Source organism: Nuphar pumila, chromosome 6, assembly GCF_984573655.1.
Source record: "Nuphar pumila chromosome 6, dmNupPumi1.hap1.1, whole genome shotgun sequence".
In the NCBI taxonomy this organism is placed as follows: domain Eukaryota; kingdom Viridiplantae; phylum Streptophyta; class Magnoliopsida; order Nymphaeales; family Nymphaeaceae; genus Nuphar; species Nuphar pumila.
In genome coordinates this window covers 126,049,715-126,063,911 of record NC_143254.1, presented here as the reverse complement: position 1 = coordinate 126,063,911, position 14,197 = coordinate 126,049,715, and the positions used below count along the sequence as shown (strand labels likewise).

General features: G+C 39.1%; 1 long non-coding RNA gene across 1 annotated transcript; it reads right to left on the bottom strand.

Annotated features, from left to right (window-relative positions):
* Positions 1 to 12,151: 12,151 nt before the first annotated feature.
* LOC149836092 (uncharacterized) lies at positions 12,152 to 12,879 on the bottom strand. Its single transcript, XR_016432393.1, has 2 exons — positions 12,318 to 12,879; positions 12,152 to 12,225 (listed from the first exon to the last, which is right to left on the bottom strand). It is a non-coding gene; the product is annotated as an uncharacterized LOC149836092 (long non-coding RNA).
* Positions 12,880 to 14,197: the final 1,318 nt, after the last annotated feature.

Sequence of the window (14,197 nt, the reverse complement as noted above, 5' to 3'; positions counted from 1 at the left end):
AGTAAAGACTGTAAGCAGGAGTGCAACGCAGAACCTTTGCGTGATGCGCGACGGCAAATTAAAGGATTGTAAGCAGGAGTGCAACGCAGAACCTTTGCGCGATGCGCGACGGCAAAGTAAAGACTGTAAGCAGGAGTGCAACGCAGAACCTTTGCGTGATGCGCGACGACAAAGTAAAGGACAAGGATCGCGAAATCGCATCCTTGAGTTAAGTGCGTACTCGTTTAAATATATATGATATATATATATGCATATATATTTATTTAATTATCCTTTTTTAGTTAATTGAACTCAATTCAATTGTCCAAGTCTTCTGTGCAATCTTCCCCTACCTTTGAGAGTTGCAAGCTTCTTGGTGTCTGCGAGTGTAAGCGATGAACGGCTCGGGTCGCGGAGCGCGAGCATGATCCATCGCACGAGCTGAAAAAGTAACAATCTTAGCATGCTAATACCAAAATAGAAGGTCAGGGGCATTGTCGCCGTCCTGACGTAAGGGAAGCAGAGGCAGGGACATCGTGCACATGCGTACCTGCTATAAGCGCAAGGAGCAGGGGCAATGCCACGAGCCCCTACTGACATGCTGTCAGCAAACAACGAGGAGGCAAGGGGGGTTGCTCCACTGCTCTCAGAAAGCAAGGGTAGGCAGGGTTGCGCCCTTGCCTTATGAAGGCAACAAGGGAGGCCGAGGCGTCTCCCTGCTTGCCAGAAGAGCAAAGAGACAGGGGACCAAGCCCCCACCCATTAGCACAAAGGAGGAGGCAGGAGGCTTCGCCCCTGCCTGTCGAATGCACAAAGAGGTAGGGGCTTGGCCCCTGCCGGTCGAGCACGTAAACAAGCAGGGGCGAAGCCCCTGCCTGATGCCCGAGAAGAGGGAGTAGGGAGGGGCTCGACCCCCTCCCATGCCGTAACAGGTAGCAGGGAGGGGCTCGACCCCCTCCCCTACTGTAACAGTAAGCAGGGAGGGGCTCGGCCCCTCCTGCATGCTACGAAGGCAGGGAGGGTCGAGCCCTCCCCTGCGAAGATCGAAGGCAGGGAGGGCTCGAGCCCCTCCCTACGATAGACAGAGGCAGGGAGGGTCGGACCCTCCCCTGCGCACCTAAATAGGGGAACCGAAAAAGGGGCAGGGGCCTTCAGCCCCTGCTGGAACAATAAAAAGGGCAGGGGCTGATGGCCCGTGCTAGGAAAATTAGCAGAGAGAGAGAGACGCATGAGCCCCCTTGCGGCTTTTGGAAGAGGAGGCAGGGGCCAAAGGCCCTTGTCGGCTTGCTTAACAGCGAAGCGAGACAGCGAGGGGTGCTCAGCACCACCCTCTTGGGAGACCTAGAGCGAGAGGCAAGGGGGGAGTCCCCCTGCCGATGAGTGGCGACGACAGGGGGTTCTGCCCCCTGTCAGTCGACCCAAAGAGAGAGGCAGGTAGGAGTCCCTCTGCTGACGAGGGGCGACGACAGGGGCGGGCTCAGCCCCCCTGTCGGTCGACCCCAAAAAGAGAGAGGCAAGGGGGAAATCCCCCTGCCGACGAGGGGCGACGACAGGGGCTCAACCCCCCTGTCGGTTGACCCCAAAAAAAGAGAGGCAAGGGGGAAGTCCCCCTGCCGACGACAGGTCTCTACCCCCCTGTCGGTCGATCCTAAGAGAAAAGCAGGGGGGGTAACCCCCTGCCGATGAGAGGCGAGGAAACGAGAGGGGAAAAAGGGGGAAAATAGGGGAGATGAGACGTACCTGAATCTGCCAGAAGGAGGGGGTCCTCGATGGGGTTGCTCGGCAACGCAGAGGCCGACGAGGAGGGTCGCAGGTGGCGGCGACAACAGAGGTCGAGTAGAGAGGCATCGTCGACGAGGTCACAGAGGGGAGGGTTGAGCAGGCTGCCGGCGATGCGGTCGTCGGTGGCTGTGCTCGGCAACGCAGAGGAGCGAGATGAGAGTCGAAGGAGACGAGAGGCGAGGAAGAATGCAGAGACTGAGAGACGAGAGGGGGAAGGAGGTTTCGAGAACCTCCCCCCTTCGCCGTTGCGTGCTTTTAAAAGCACGCAACCGACTTATCACCCAGGTCGGATCCAGGTCCGGATCTGGCCCGGATCCAAACGATTTTTTTTCTCTCGGGTTATTACACACGGCGGCACCGAAAATAGCTCCCTTAAGAAGTGGTTGAAGAACTTCCACAATTTGATTTAGAGATAGAGCTCCATTTGAAGATTCCTCTTTTTGTGGTTGAGATATGATGACCATTGCTAGTAATTTCTTCCACTTGGGACAAACCGATTTAATATGACCCAACTCTTTGCAAAAGTGACACACAATTTTGCTATAATCCCTTCTTTCGCCTTGACCACCTTGATTTTGGCTTTTACAATGAGGAGGTTTATATGTCCTCAAGTTGTTCTCGGGTCTAGAAACGACTTTGCTCCATCACACTCATCTTGATTTGTGGGCATTGCAAGAACACTTGGATTTTGCTTGCTAATGCCCATACGAGTTTCCTCTCCACTTAATTTTATAATGACGTCTTCAAGAGAGGGTGAGGTGAAGGAGGATAAGAGAGAAGATCTAATTTGCTCAAACTCGGGCCTTAGCCTATTCAAAAAGTTGAAAAATCGATCTTCTTCAAGTTGTTTATGACGAAGCTGTATGGCTTCTCCACTCCACTTAGGTTCGAGCATAGCAAGCTTATTCCAAATGAAAGAGAGTTCTGCAAAATATTCCCTTATAGTAATCTCTCCTTGAAGAAGGGTTAGCGCCCTTTTTTGGAGGCAAAACTTATGGAACAAGTCTCTAGAAGTGTACATCTTCTCAAGGTACTCCCACGCTTGAGAAGCCTTTTTAAACTTTATAATATTGGCGTTGATTCTAGTCTCAACGGAGGAGAAGATCCACGACAAAATCTTGAAGTTCTTCATTTCCCACCCATGTTTTTTGCTATATTCTTCAAGAGCTTTAGTTCTTTCATCTCCCTCAAGAATTTTGATTTCTTCTCTTTCAACCAAAGTAATTTTAGGCTCTGATTCCAGAATCGTGCCTTGAACATAACCCCAAAGCCATTTTCCCGTAATATAAGCTTTCATATTTCTGGCCCACACGTGATAATTGGAGCCATTGAGCTTAAAGCCAAGAGAGAAATGAGAGTCTTTTTCACCCATTAGAGAGATAAGATGAGAGAAAAAAATATGTACCACAATGAGATTTTAAACCTTATTGTAGTAATCTTCTAAAGTATTGGATGAAGAGAAGTCTTCACGCCAATCACAAGAAGGTTGAAGGCATGCTTTTCGAGGCACTCAATATTGTGAAGAACTGCAAGATTTTTTTCCTCCAAGCAACCTTGCTCTGATACCATGTGAAAATCTCTATAAAAAGAGATTTTGTGTATAAACACAAAGCTACATACACGAAGTGTGCACAAAGGCACAAGGGAGAACTCTCACAAGTGCACAAAGGCACAGATACACATGCACAAAAGCATAAAAAATATCAACTTCAATATATATTGGGTCCCAAAAGGGGCTTTACAAAAGCATGAAAAAGCTAGAAGGGGAGCACCCCTATATATACATGTTGGAGAAGTGTGGGTGGGTGGGGGGGCTCCAACGTATGTGTTGTGGGCCCCCCCATATTATACAACAACAACAACAACAACTACGCCTTCATCCCAAAACAATTGGGGGCCCTCCATATTATAAAGACAAAAAACAAAAAAAATAGAAAAGGAAAAACTAAAAGAAATAAAAGTATGAAAAAATACAGTCATATTCTCGAATGAGAATATGCGCAAAATGAGAGATGACCGAAATACCCTTTATCGGGTTTTGAAAAATATATTTTTATATATATACTTAGATAGATACATATATATATGTATATGTATCTCTCCATATATATAAGAATATATATATAAAAAGAACATTACATTTTAACAGCCCCTATATGTTGTTTGGATTGTTTATGGAATGTGTGTAAAATGAATGGGTGTCATCTTTTTTTTGCAGCAATTCTTCTATATGTGAGTGCTTGGATAAAAATGATCATACTTGCTGCATCATGGTTGCTGAAGTTTGTCCTGAGAATGAAGTTACTGTTGTAGATCGAAATTCCTACCGAATAAATGTTATGAAGACTCTGGTTATTCCAGTGCTTCTACAAACAACCATCAGAGGTATTGCTTTAATGAAATTATTCATTGTCTTGCTAAGAGCATGAAATGCTATGAATGAGTGATCATGTAACTTTTATTTGAATCGAATGTTAATAAGAGATAAAGTAGATATTCATTTATTATGTACAAGGTGTAATTTTAATATAGTAGTAATGATCATTATTAATGAGATAGTAATGTGTGTTGTTCCCTGTCTCAATGGGCCTCATTATTTAATTCTAGTGAACAAAGTATTGCTTTTCTCTCTTGTTCCCATTGCATTAGAATGTGAGTAATTTTGTTTGTGAAATTGATATTGTTATCTGCATCTATTAAGCTGCCGATTATGCTTTTTTCTTTTTTCCATATTTCTGTTTGCTGATGTCATGACTGACACTGACACCAGCAGTCAACATTTGACATCAGTTTTGGCTCAAATTTCTCAAGCGGGTTCCTCATAACCTACTATTGGAAGATTCCCTCTGGCATTAAGTTTTGGATTCTTTCTTTGAAAGTGGTGGGCTATAAGTTTTCTTTAAGGGTTTCATTTCCACTCTAGTTTTTATAAATATTGAAAACCATTTTCTGATGTTTAGGTCGAATTTGGGCATGTTCACTAGGTTGCAAAAATTGCTAGTGCTTTCCATTCGACATCATCTTTTGGTCCAACAAACAGCTTGTGTGTGATCCCTCCTCTTTTTAAGCTGACCAGATTTTGTTGGATCTGGGTGAATATGCTATCAGATTGTAAGTTTTGCAGAATAAGTGTTGTTTTGCATGTTGGTTGACTTGCTATTGTTGAGATCAGTGTTGTGAAAAGCGTTGAGGTGTAGCGAGGCGTAAAGCCTAAGCCTCAAAAAAAAATTTGAAAACTTAAAAAAACTATAAAAAATATCTAAAATTATAAATAAATAAAAATGCTTTATTGATGAAGCAACAACCAACAAAAAATAAAATAGGTGAGGCGCCTTATGCCTGCATTTGAATTCTTCATGTCGACACTTTCTAGTTTCTACTGTTACAAACCAAACATTACTAAGGTGGTTGAAACTTGGAACATCCCATGTCAGCAGGAGACCCTGCCAGATACATGGGCTTTTATTTGAGGAGAGGGTGAGAACCCAAGCCTGAAACAACAAAAGTGCGCAGCCGAGCTTCCCCATGGATGAGCAAACTGCAACACTTACCCATCAAGAATCAAACAAAGTGGTGAAGAAGAAAAGTTGTGCTATCCCAAATCAAAAACCACAGTAAGGATGATGACCACACCATCTGGTAGAAGGGCGCACCTTTCACTCCCTAGTCCCTACAATCACATGTTTCATCGTGTGTGCCTGAAGCCATGGATGAAGTGCCATAGCAAATGCCCCATTTTCGCCTTTACTTCTCGTAAGGAAGCTAAGAATTGCAGAGATTGCAAGCACCCACATTGAGAATGCGAGCAATGATGTCTTCAACATTGTTAAGGGCAATGTCTAAGGCCTTCAACTTCAATTAAGTGAGGCGTGTACGCCTCACCTTGAGGCGTGCGCCTCAGGGCTTTTACGCCTTATGCCTGCGCCTCAAGGCACAAAGCCCCTCACCTTGAGGTGAGGCGCGCTTTTTGCGCCTTGAGGCGCACTTTTAATAACACTGGAGTCAAGTATTTTAGTGGTTTGAACTGCGTTTAGGTGAGAAGAATATGATGATTGAAAACTTGTAAAGAATGTGTTCACTATTATGGCCATGTTGAATATAAGTATGTTCAAATCTTCAGTTATGGAGAATGCTACTATCTGTAGCATGTGCGCCATAATTGAGTATGTTCTTGTAAGGTATAAGCCTTCAGGTAAATAAGAGCATTGAAAGGAACTCAAGGAATGGAAAGTGGATATAGATGAATTTTTGCATGGGTGATCCATAGTTTTGAGCATCATATAAGAATGCTCATCTTTCGATAGTTTTCTGAGTCTTCCTCAATTGTACTGACTTGGTTACTACTTATTACATAAAGTTCTATTGGTTTGTCTCCATTTCATTCATCTAAAACCAATCTTGGTAGTGTATGCATCTCACCATCTTGTTGTAGAGTCTTCACATAAAAGTTAAATACATTGATGCACTTTGTTTGTTTCTATTTTGTTGCTCTAACAATTAGACATTTTCTCTTTAGACTATTCCTCCAAATACTGAATTTCTGGTGTACATATTCCCTGGTCTTGCTACTTTGAGGTTGGTGCTTCTCTTGGAATTGTTGGCCTCTTCCACGTGGGGCTCCTATATGAAAGTTAATATTTTTAATAGGCGGGGAGTTTTCCCTTAAAATAAGTTGCCTGGTTAGGCTATGCCTAGGTGCTGGGCTGGCTCCTAAGCCTGGTCACTTTTCACCACATGGGTCTCTTTCAAATCTTCTGGAAAAATATTTGATGTCTTCTTGAGTAATCTATAGAAAGATAGATATAGAAGACCAGTAGACCATTTTTCTTTATTTTGAAACCTCCTTTCATATTTTATTGTTTGAAGCGTTTTCTTTCATCCTTTTGGTTTTGTTGAAATTGCAAGCCCTAATGTCTTTTTTTCATCTTCCGTTCTTTTTCGTCTTCTTCTTTTCTTCAATTAAATCTGATATGATTTAGGCCATATTTTCTGCATCCTATTGGTTTTGCTGCTCGAGTGAAATCTAACCTATGTTACTTGGACACTGGCACGGGTGTCAGTGTCAGACACGGGAAGAAGTATCAGACACGGCGAATCTTAAAAAACTAGACACTTGGACATGGCTATGTATATATATATATATATATATATATATATATATATATATATATATATATATATATATATATATATAAAGAGAAAAAAGAGAAATTTAAAGAATTATGCAAACAAAACAATAAAATAAAAAATGCACATTCCTTTCTCATGTGTAATCTGATCCTTGATGATTGACACAAATGTCAATGACGGAATATGAACATGTAAGATTGTAAGTACAAAAACAAATCATCAAACCAAATCAACGACCACACTTCTAAGGCAAAACATAGAGTTACAAAAACATATACTCAACACTCCCTTGTTTAACAAGTATCCACAAAGTTGGACACCCGTTTCCATGATGCACAAAACAGGACACTTGTATAGACACTCATTGGATATGGCACGTCCAAACACATTTTAAGGTGTTGGACACTCAACATGCAGTGTCCAAATTTTTGGACACCGAATTTTAAAAATGGCATATCGGTGCCATATTCAGGAGTGTTGGTGTCGGTAATCGGTGTCGGAAAGTGTCTGACACCGACACTTCAGCTTGGGAGAAGTGTCCATGGCATAAAATCTAACAAATGGCCTATATGGACCTATCTCTCACAATCACCGTGCTAGCTGGGTGGTTAGGGATGTGACTTATGCATTCTTGCCTGCTTGTAGTAACTCTGTGTCACGTGTAGTTTTGATTATGTGTCAAACTACAGACTGGGCTTTATATAGCTTGTATATGCTTCTTGAACAGATGATCATGACTTGTGATTGTCAACAACCACACAAACTAGATTAAGGAAAACAGGTGACCTTTTGGAGCTGAAAAAGGAAACCTTTTGAAAAGTGTTATCATTTTATTTTGCATTTTGATCTAATCTATTCCATCATTGCAATTGATGTCTGCATTTTTTCCTGGCATGTAGTGATAAACCTTAACCTGATCTATTACTGGTTGAAATAGTTGGAAGAGTTCTCTGGTGGGGATGTTGCCGTTTACAATGGGTAGCTTTGCCAAGCGGGCATTTTCATTTTTGTGATATTCACTGGTTATATTCGTGTGCTGTGCAGGATCATCACAGTTTAAGGTGGATGTTTTGTGGAAGGATCATTCTAAGATGCCAAGGTTTCGGAATTCTGGTGAGCTCTATCTAATGGTTGCATCTGAAAATTGTAGCCCAAAGAAAATGTGGAGTTCTCTTCAGGAAGCTTGCGCTGCTATTAGCGACTTGATTGATTGGAAACGCAGTCAACCTGATAATATTGGTGATGTTTTTCATGGATTTGGTGTAGATGCTGCTTGGAACTGTTTTGTTGATGTGAGAAATTATATTCTGTGTTCTGAAATTCTGGTGCCTTGATGTTAAGTTTAGCGTGTCATGTTTTAATGCTGCAAAACTCAAATGCAGAGTCTAAGGTCTATTTTCTGTGATTTGGGGAAGACTATCCACGTGGAGCATCTGTTCATTACTGCAGATTGTCTTTCAGTTACTGGAGAGTTTCATGGCTTAAATGGGAAAGGAATTAATCAGCAAAGGAATCAGATGTCCATTTCATCACCCTTTATGCAAGCCTGCTTTTCTGTATGTGTTCTTTTTGACAATTGCTCTCTCTCTCTCTCTCTGCTTTCCATGCTCTTTTTCAGTTCCATTGCTGATATATCTTGTCATTTTAATGCAGAATCCCCTTCAGTGGTTCATTAAGGCTGCTAAAAGAGGCATTGTGGATGATCTTTCTGGGGCCTTGGATGCTGTGGCATGGGGAAAGGATCCTACAAATGGGACACGGGGTAATTTTGAAATTCTGTACTCAGAGAAGGTACATGGTATCTTTGTACTGATTTGGTACTCATAATTACTATATGTGGAGCATGTCACATAAAATTCTAAAACCGAATCATTTTTCTTAGACCACATGCTGGATCATTATACCTATGTTAAAAGTAGTTTGCTATGAGCTTTTAATGGTCATTCCAGTATAGTTTATTACGCTCATGTGTTTGTTCATTTATAAGTCTATAGCGATGGCAGTTGTAGTTAGATAAAAAAAGATCTTTAATGCTGCATTATCTAGACTAGTTTAGGAGCCTAATCCTCACACATGTGCCATCACTTTTGTATGATTCCCATAGGATGCCTTTTAACTTCATATGCTTGTGTTTTGGTATATGAGTCACATAAGATCATATCTATGCCTGCTAGTCAGTTAGTGTCATAGTTGTCTCTCACTTTAACTAATTGCTGTTGTATGCTTTTCTGTTTTCTTTTTGTTTATGTAATTTTTATATACATGTATGTCTGCACAAAGGCACCTGCGTGTGCATCCCTACATGCTTGTATATGTGTGTGTGCATGTGGGCGTGCATTGTTCTGTTTATAGCGCTAGTATAGATGCTTATTATTGTCCGTGTGAATGGCCTCATAAAGATTCCAATCTTGCCTTCACTATTCCTTTCCAGAAATCAATCTGATTGAGCACAGTTTATTTTTAAGCCTTCTAGGTATGCTAATTTATGTTCTTTTGCAGGTTGACACTTCTGTGGAGTCCAGCAATATTTATGAAATGCTCTGCAACTCTCAGACAATTTCTTGTAAAAGCTCCATACTAGAGCCAAAACTTTGTGCACAATCAAAATCTGTACTTGCACCTAATGATATAATATTTGAAGAAAATATCAATGTTAAGTACCCAGGGCTTTCTGCTTTGAAGAAGTTTGATCACTGGGTTCTTCTTCTGCAATTGTTTCAGAAATTACAGAGTATGTTGCACAAGTAAGAGTTTCTGTTCTTCTTATCTCTGTATCACTTAAGATATAAATTACATTATTTCCTTTTACTTGGTTTGAATTAGATTGGGCTTATTTCTATATGTCATATGCTATGTTGCTTTATGGTATTTTATGAAATTAAAGAGAGGAACAATGCAAAAGAAATGGAATGAACATATCTGATTGTTGTAGAATGATGACAGTAGTTGTACTTTGTTTGTCTTCGTTTTTTAAATGAAGGAACTTTTGTGGGTTTTAGTTGCTTTATAATGGTTTATCTGTTATCCTTTTGTTTTTATTGCGATGGCTATATATGTATATATATAGTGATCCTTAATCCAGCTTTATGACTTTGGCTACATATGAAATGACATAGGTTATATGGGTCATTATCTGGATAGTTAATACTGCCATGGTGTATGGCATGGCTAATTTTTTTGAAACTGTGCATAGAATAAGAAGCCTTGATCAGCTTCCCAGTTTTCATTTTCTTCATTTGAACTAGAGAAGGATATGTTTGGTATATTCATGATACTCTTTGATAGAACAATTTCAACAGTTGCATTTGCATGTGCGCCATCAACCACTGAGAAGTGACATGACATGGGTATGGCTGGTATAATGTGAGAGTGCTGTGAGAATAATCATCTGCATGCATGCATTCGTTTGTTTGTTCATTTTAGTCAGACCTTTTTGCATATCATCATTGAGCCAAGTCTACTTTATCCCTGCTCAACAATTTCCGTACCATGGCACCTGTATTTGGTACCTCTTTCAAGGTGACATCATTGTTATGCTTATGGATGTGTTCTTGCAAATATGGAATCTGTGTGGAAGCCCTTTTATTTAGTGTGTATCAAATGTGATGCAGTGCCACATGCGATGCATATGACACGGAATAGGAGAAAAGATGGATTTTTTGGTGATGTATCATTTATTGAACCTTTTCATAGTGACATGGTAACAAGTACCCTAGTGACCATTGCCTGGTCCCAACCCCACCAGAGGATGGGAGATGACTTGGAACCTCTGGCTTTCTGTTGGTTCTTACTTCTGCTTTTATTTGTTTCTTGATGTTCATTCATCAGCAAGTAGTCCATAAATAGTTTGCTTCTTTTACTTCTCTGCTTTGTGGATCATAAAGTCACACAACATTACAATTGCTGTGTATTGTTTATGGTGGATAGCTTTCTGCATCTCTATTGGCTTGTTTTGTACTTTTATCTAGGCAACTTGTTTTTTTTTTTTTCCATCTTTTTTCCCTGATGTGTAAGCTGGGGACAGCCCCCTGTTGGATTTAAAACCCAGAAACCTTAGTTAAAATTATCATCATCAATAATAAATTATGGCTTCATAGGTTGCCAAGGGGGAAGGAAGTATGCTAGGGTAGAATCAATTAAGCTAAACATACTTTGGTATGCTTGAAATGATGTCAAGCATAAAAGACCAAAGTAGTATTTCATTGCATTATTCTTATTGATTTATCTTTTAATTATTTACATTGTTCTTTCAATAGGATATATTCTCATCCATAACAGTACTGATTATTGAAATATATGTGTTTTAGTGTTGTATTTCTACTGTTTTGGGGAAGTGCAATCTGACACATTTTCCTTTAGCATATTTTTTTCAATATTTATGGATTGCTATGTGAAGCTGGTTATGATCTACTTATGTTTTGCAGATATACAAAAAAAGACTGTGTAACTGAACAAGATAAAGCCATTTTGTTGGAAGCTCTATCATTTCACCCTCGAGAAAGGGAAAAAAAGGGATCTGGAGTTAAAGATATCAAGGTAAAAATGGTTTTTACTTTTGCCTGTTTCAGACTGTATTTCTTAGTTTGGGTTTCTGTCTCCAGAGAAGTGATAGAATGGAAGTGTGAAACACACTTTCCTGGTGAATATACCACTTCATAACTATCAATCAGTGTTGTGAAAAGCGTTGAGGCGTAGCGAGGCGCTCCACCAAAATCTTTGGCGAGGCGTAAGCCTCGAGGCGCAAAGCGTAAGCCTCAAATTTTTTTTTTAAACTTAAAAAAAACTATAAAAATGATATAAAATTATAAATAAATAAGAAATGCTTTATTGATGAAGCGCCAACCAACACGAAATAAAAAATCTCAAATAAATACGAAAAAAATATGAGATTAACATGTAAAAGTAACATTAATGCAACAACTTGATCTATATAAGTATCTAATTGCATAAATATGAGCATTCATTCAATAAAAAACTAACATTAATAACAAAATGCATATTAGCACTAACAACATCATGTCATAATTAAAAAATGCATGTTAACATTAACAACCAAATGTTAATGTATTTGTCCAGAATTCTTCAAAATGATAGTGTTAACATTCACAATTACAACTAAAAGTCCCAAAAAACATATAAACGACCAATAGCTCTATGATATGAATTAGGGCCTAGGCTCTTGTTGTGTCTCGTCATCATCAATATTTAAGTCTTCAATATCATCATCTGAATAATCCATATAAATAGGTTCTTCTTCATCTTCATTCTCTGACTCTTCATCATCTACACTTTCTTCATCCACGTCCTCAATTACTTCTTTTGCTTTTCTTTTTCCTTTAATAAAAAATCATGTATTAAATATTTATGTTATGTAATTAAAAAAATACATTTATATTCATAGCTAGGTAAAAGGAATATAACTTTACCTCGATCTCTTGAAGACATGTCTTGCCTAGAACCACTTTGTGAAACACGAGGTGAAGTGACTTTTTCAATAGGCACATGCTCAATGGCATTTATGTCGAAGTTCGGATCCAACCATGAATCCTCCAACCAATTGGGATCACTTGGCAACACTGAATCTTCCTTCTCCACAATCCACTCATCGTCTGAGTCTATATGATCTAGACATATAGGGTCTTTGGTAGCCCTCCTCTTCATATTTCTCTCTCTTAATTTCATATTGTACATTACAAAAACCAATGCATTCATCTTCTCTTGTTCAAGTCTATTTCTTCGTTTTGTATACACCTATAATTTCAAATCATTGATAATCAAATATAAGATAATTAAACATATAAAAATGTATTTCAAAAATAAAATACAAAGTCACAAACCAATGAGAAAGTACTCCAATTCCTCTCACAGCCCGATGCACTGCATGTCAAACTTAAAATTCGAATTGCAAAATTCATCAACTCAGGATTTTCGTGCCCAAATGAACTCCACCAATCAGCTGCATTCAAATAAAATAATAAAAAAATTATAAAAACATTAAGAATATCATAATTAACAAAAACATAAAAAAATATTGACAAATAACAACATAATTGCAAACTTACCAGGACTTTTTAATTTTCATGTTGTAACAACTGTCTCTCTGCCAAACAAGCCCTTTGCCTTTTTAAATACATCGATTTGTGTTGTAATTTTCAACCGAATATTTGCATCAGAAACTAATTTTTCAACACAATCATAAAAGCCACCCATAACTTCTCCATCAGGGTTGAAGTTGTCAGCATAATGAAAATATGGATTTAAATAATAGGCAGCTGCATGCAAAGGCTTATGAAGTTGCAAGTCCCATCGTCTATCAATGATATTCCAAATAAGTTTATATTTTCTTTGGACATTGTCAAGGTTTGAAGCAATTTCCTCTTTCGCTCTATCCATTGCCTCATACAAAAATCACATAGCAGGTTCGTCTGCATCAACGAGTCGCAATACTTTGACGAGAGGTAGTGTAGCTTTAATTGCATATGATATGGCAACCCAAAACTTATGATCATTAAGAACAATACAAGAAATGTTCTTAGCATCAGATTTCTTATAGTAATTAGATGTTCTAAAATTTGAAGATAAGAACATCGACTTTAACTCTTTCTTATAACATCCAATAGTATGAAGTGTAAGATATGTTGTGCCAAAATGAGTGACGGCTGGACGCAGAAGTTCTTTCTTCTTTGTGAATTTTCTCATTAAATTTAATACCCATGCATGACTATAAATGTATCTTGTAAATTTTTTTTGCCTTTTCCACTGTATCTTTAAAAATTGATATCTTTCCAATATCTTCTAACATAAGATCCAAGCAGTGGGCTGCACATGGTGTCCAAAAACATGTTTTTTCTGCTGTTAACATATTTTCAGCTGCCACATAATTTGGTGCATTATCTGTAATGAATTGCACCACATTACTTTCACCAACTTCTTTAACAACTTCTTCAAACAACTGACACAAATTTGCACCAGTTTTTTCCATGTCGTTGATGTCAACGAACTTCAAAAATACTGTCCCAGATGAGCTGTTTACAAGAAAATTAATTAAGTTTCTTCATTTCCCATCTGTCCAACCATCTGCCATAATACTGCAACCAACCTTTGGCCACTCTTTTTTGAACTCTTTCAAAATTTCATGAGTACAATCTACCTCGTCCTTCAAAATCCATGTTCTAATCTCATGATAAGAAGGTGGTTTGAACCCTCGCCTATAATTTGCAATAGCTTCTACCATTGCACCAAAATATGGACTGTTGCAAAGATTAAATGATAAGGCATTTGCATAAAAAAATCTACCAATGGCACG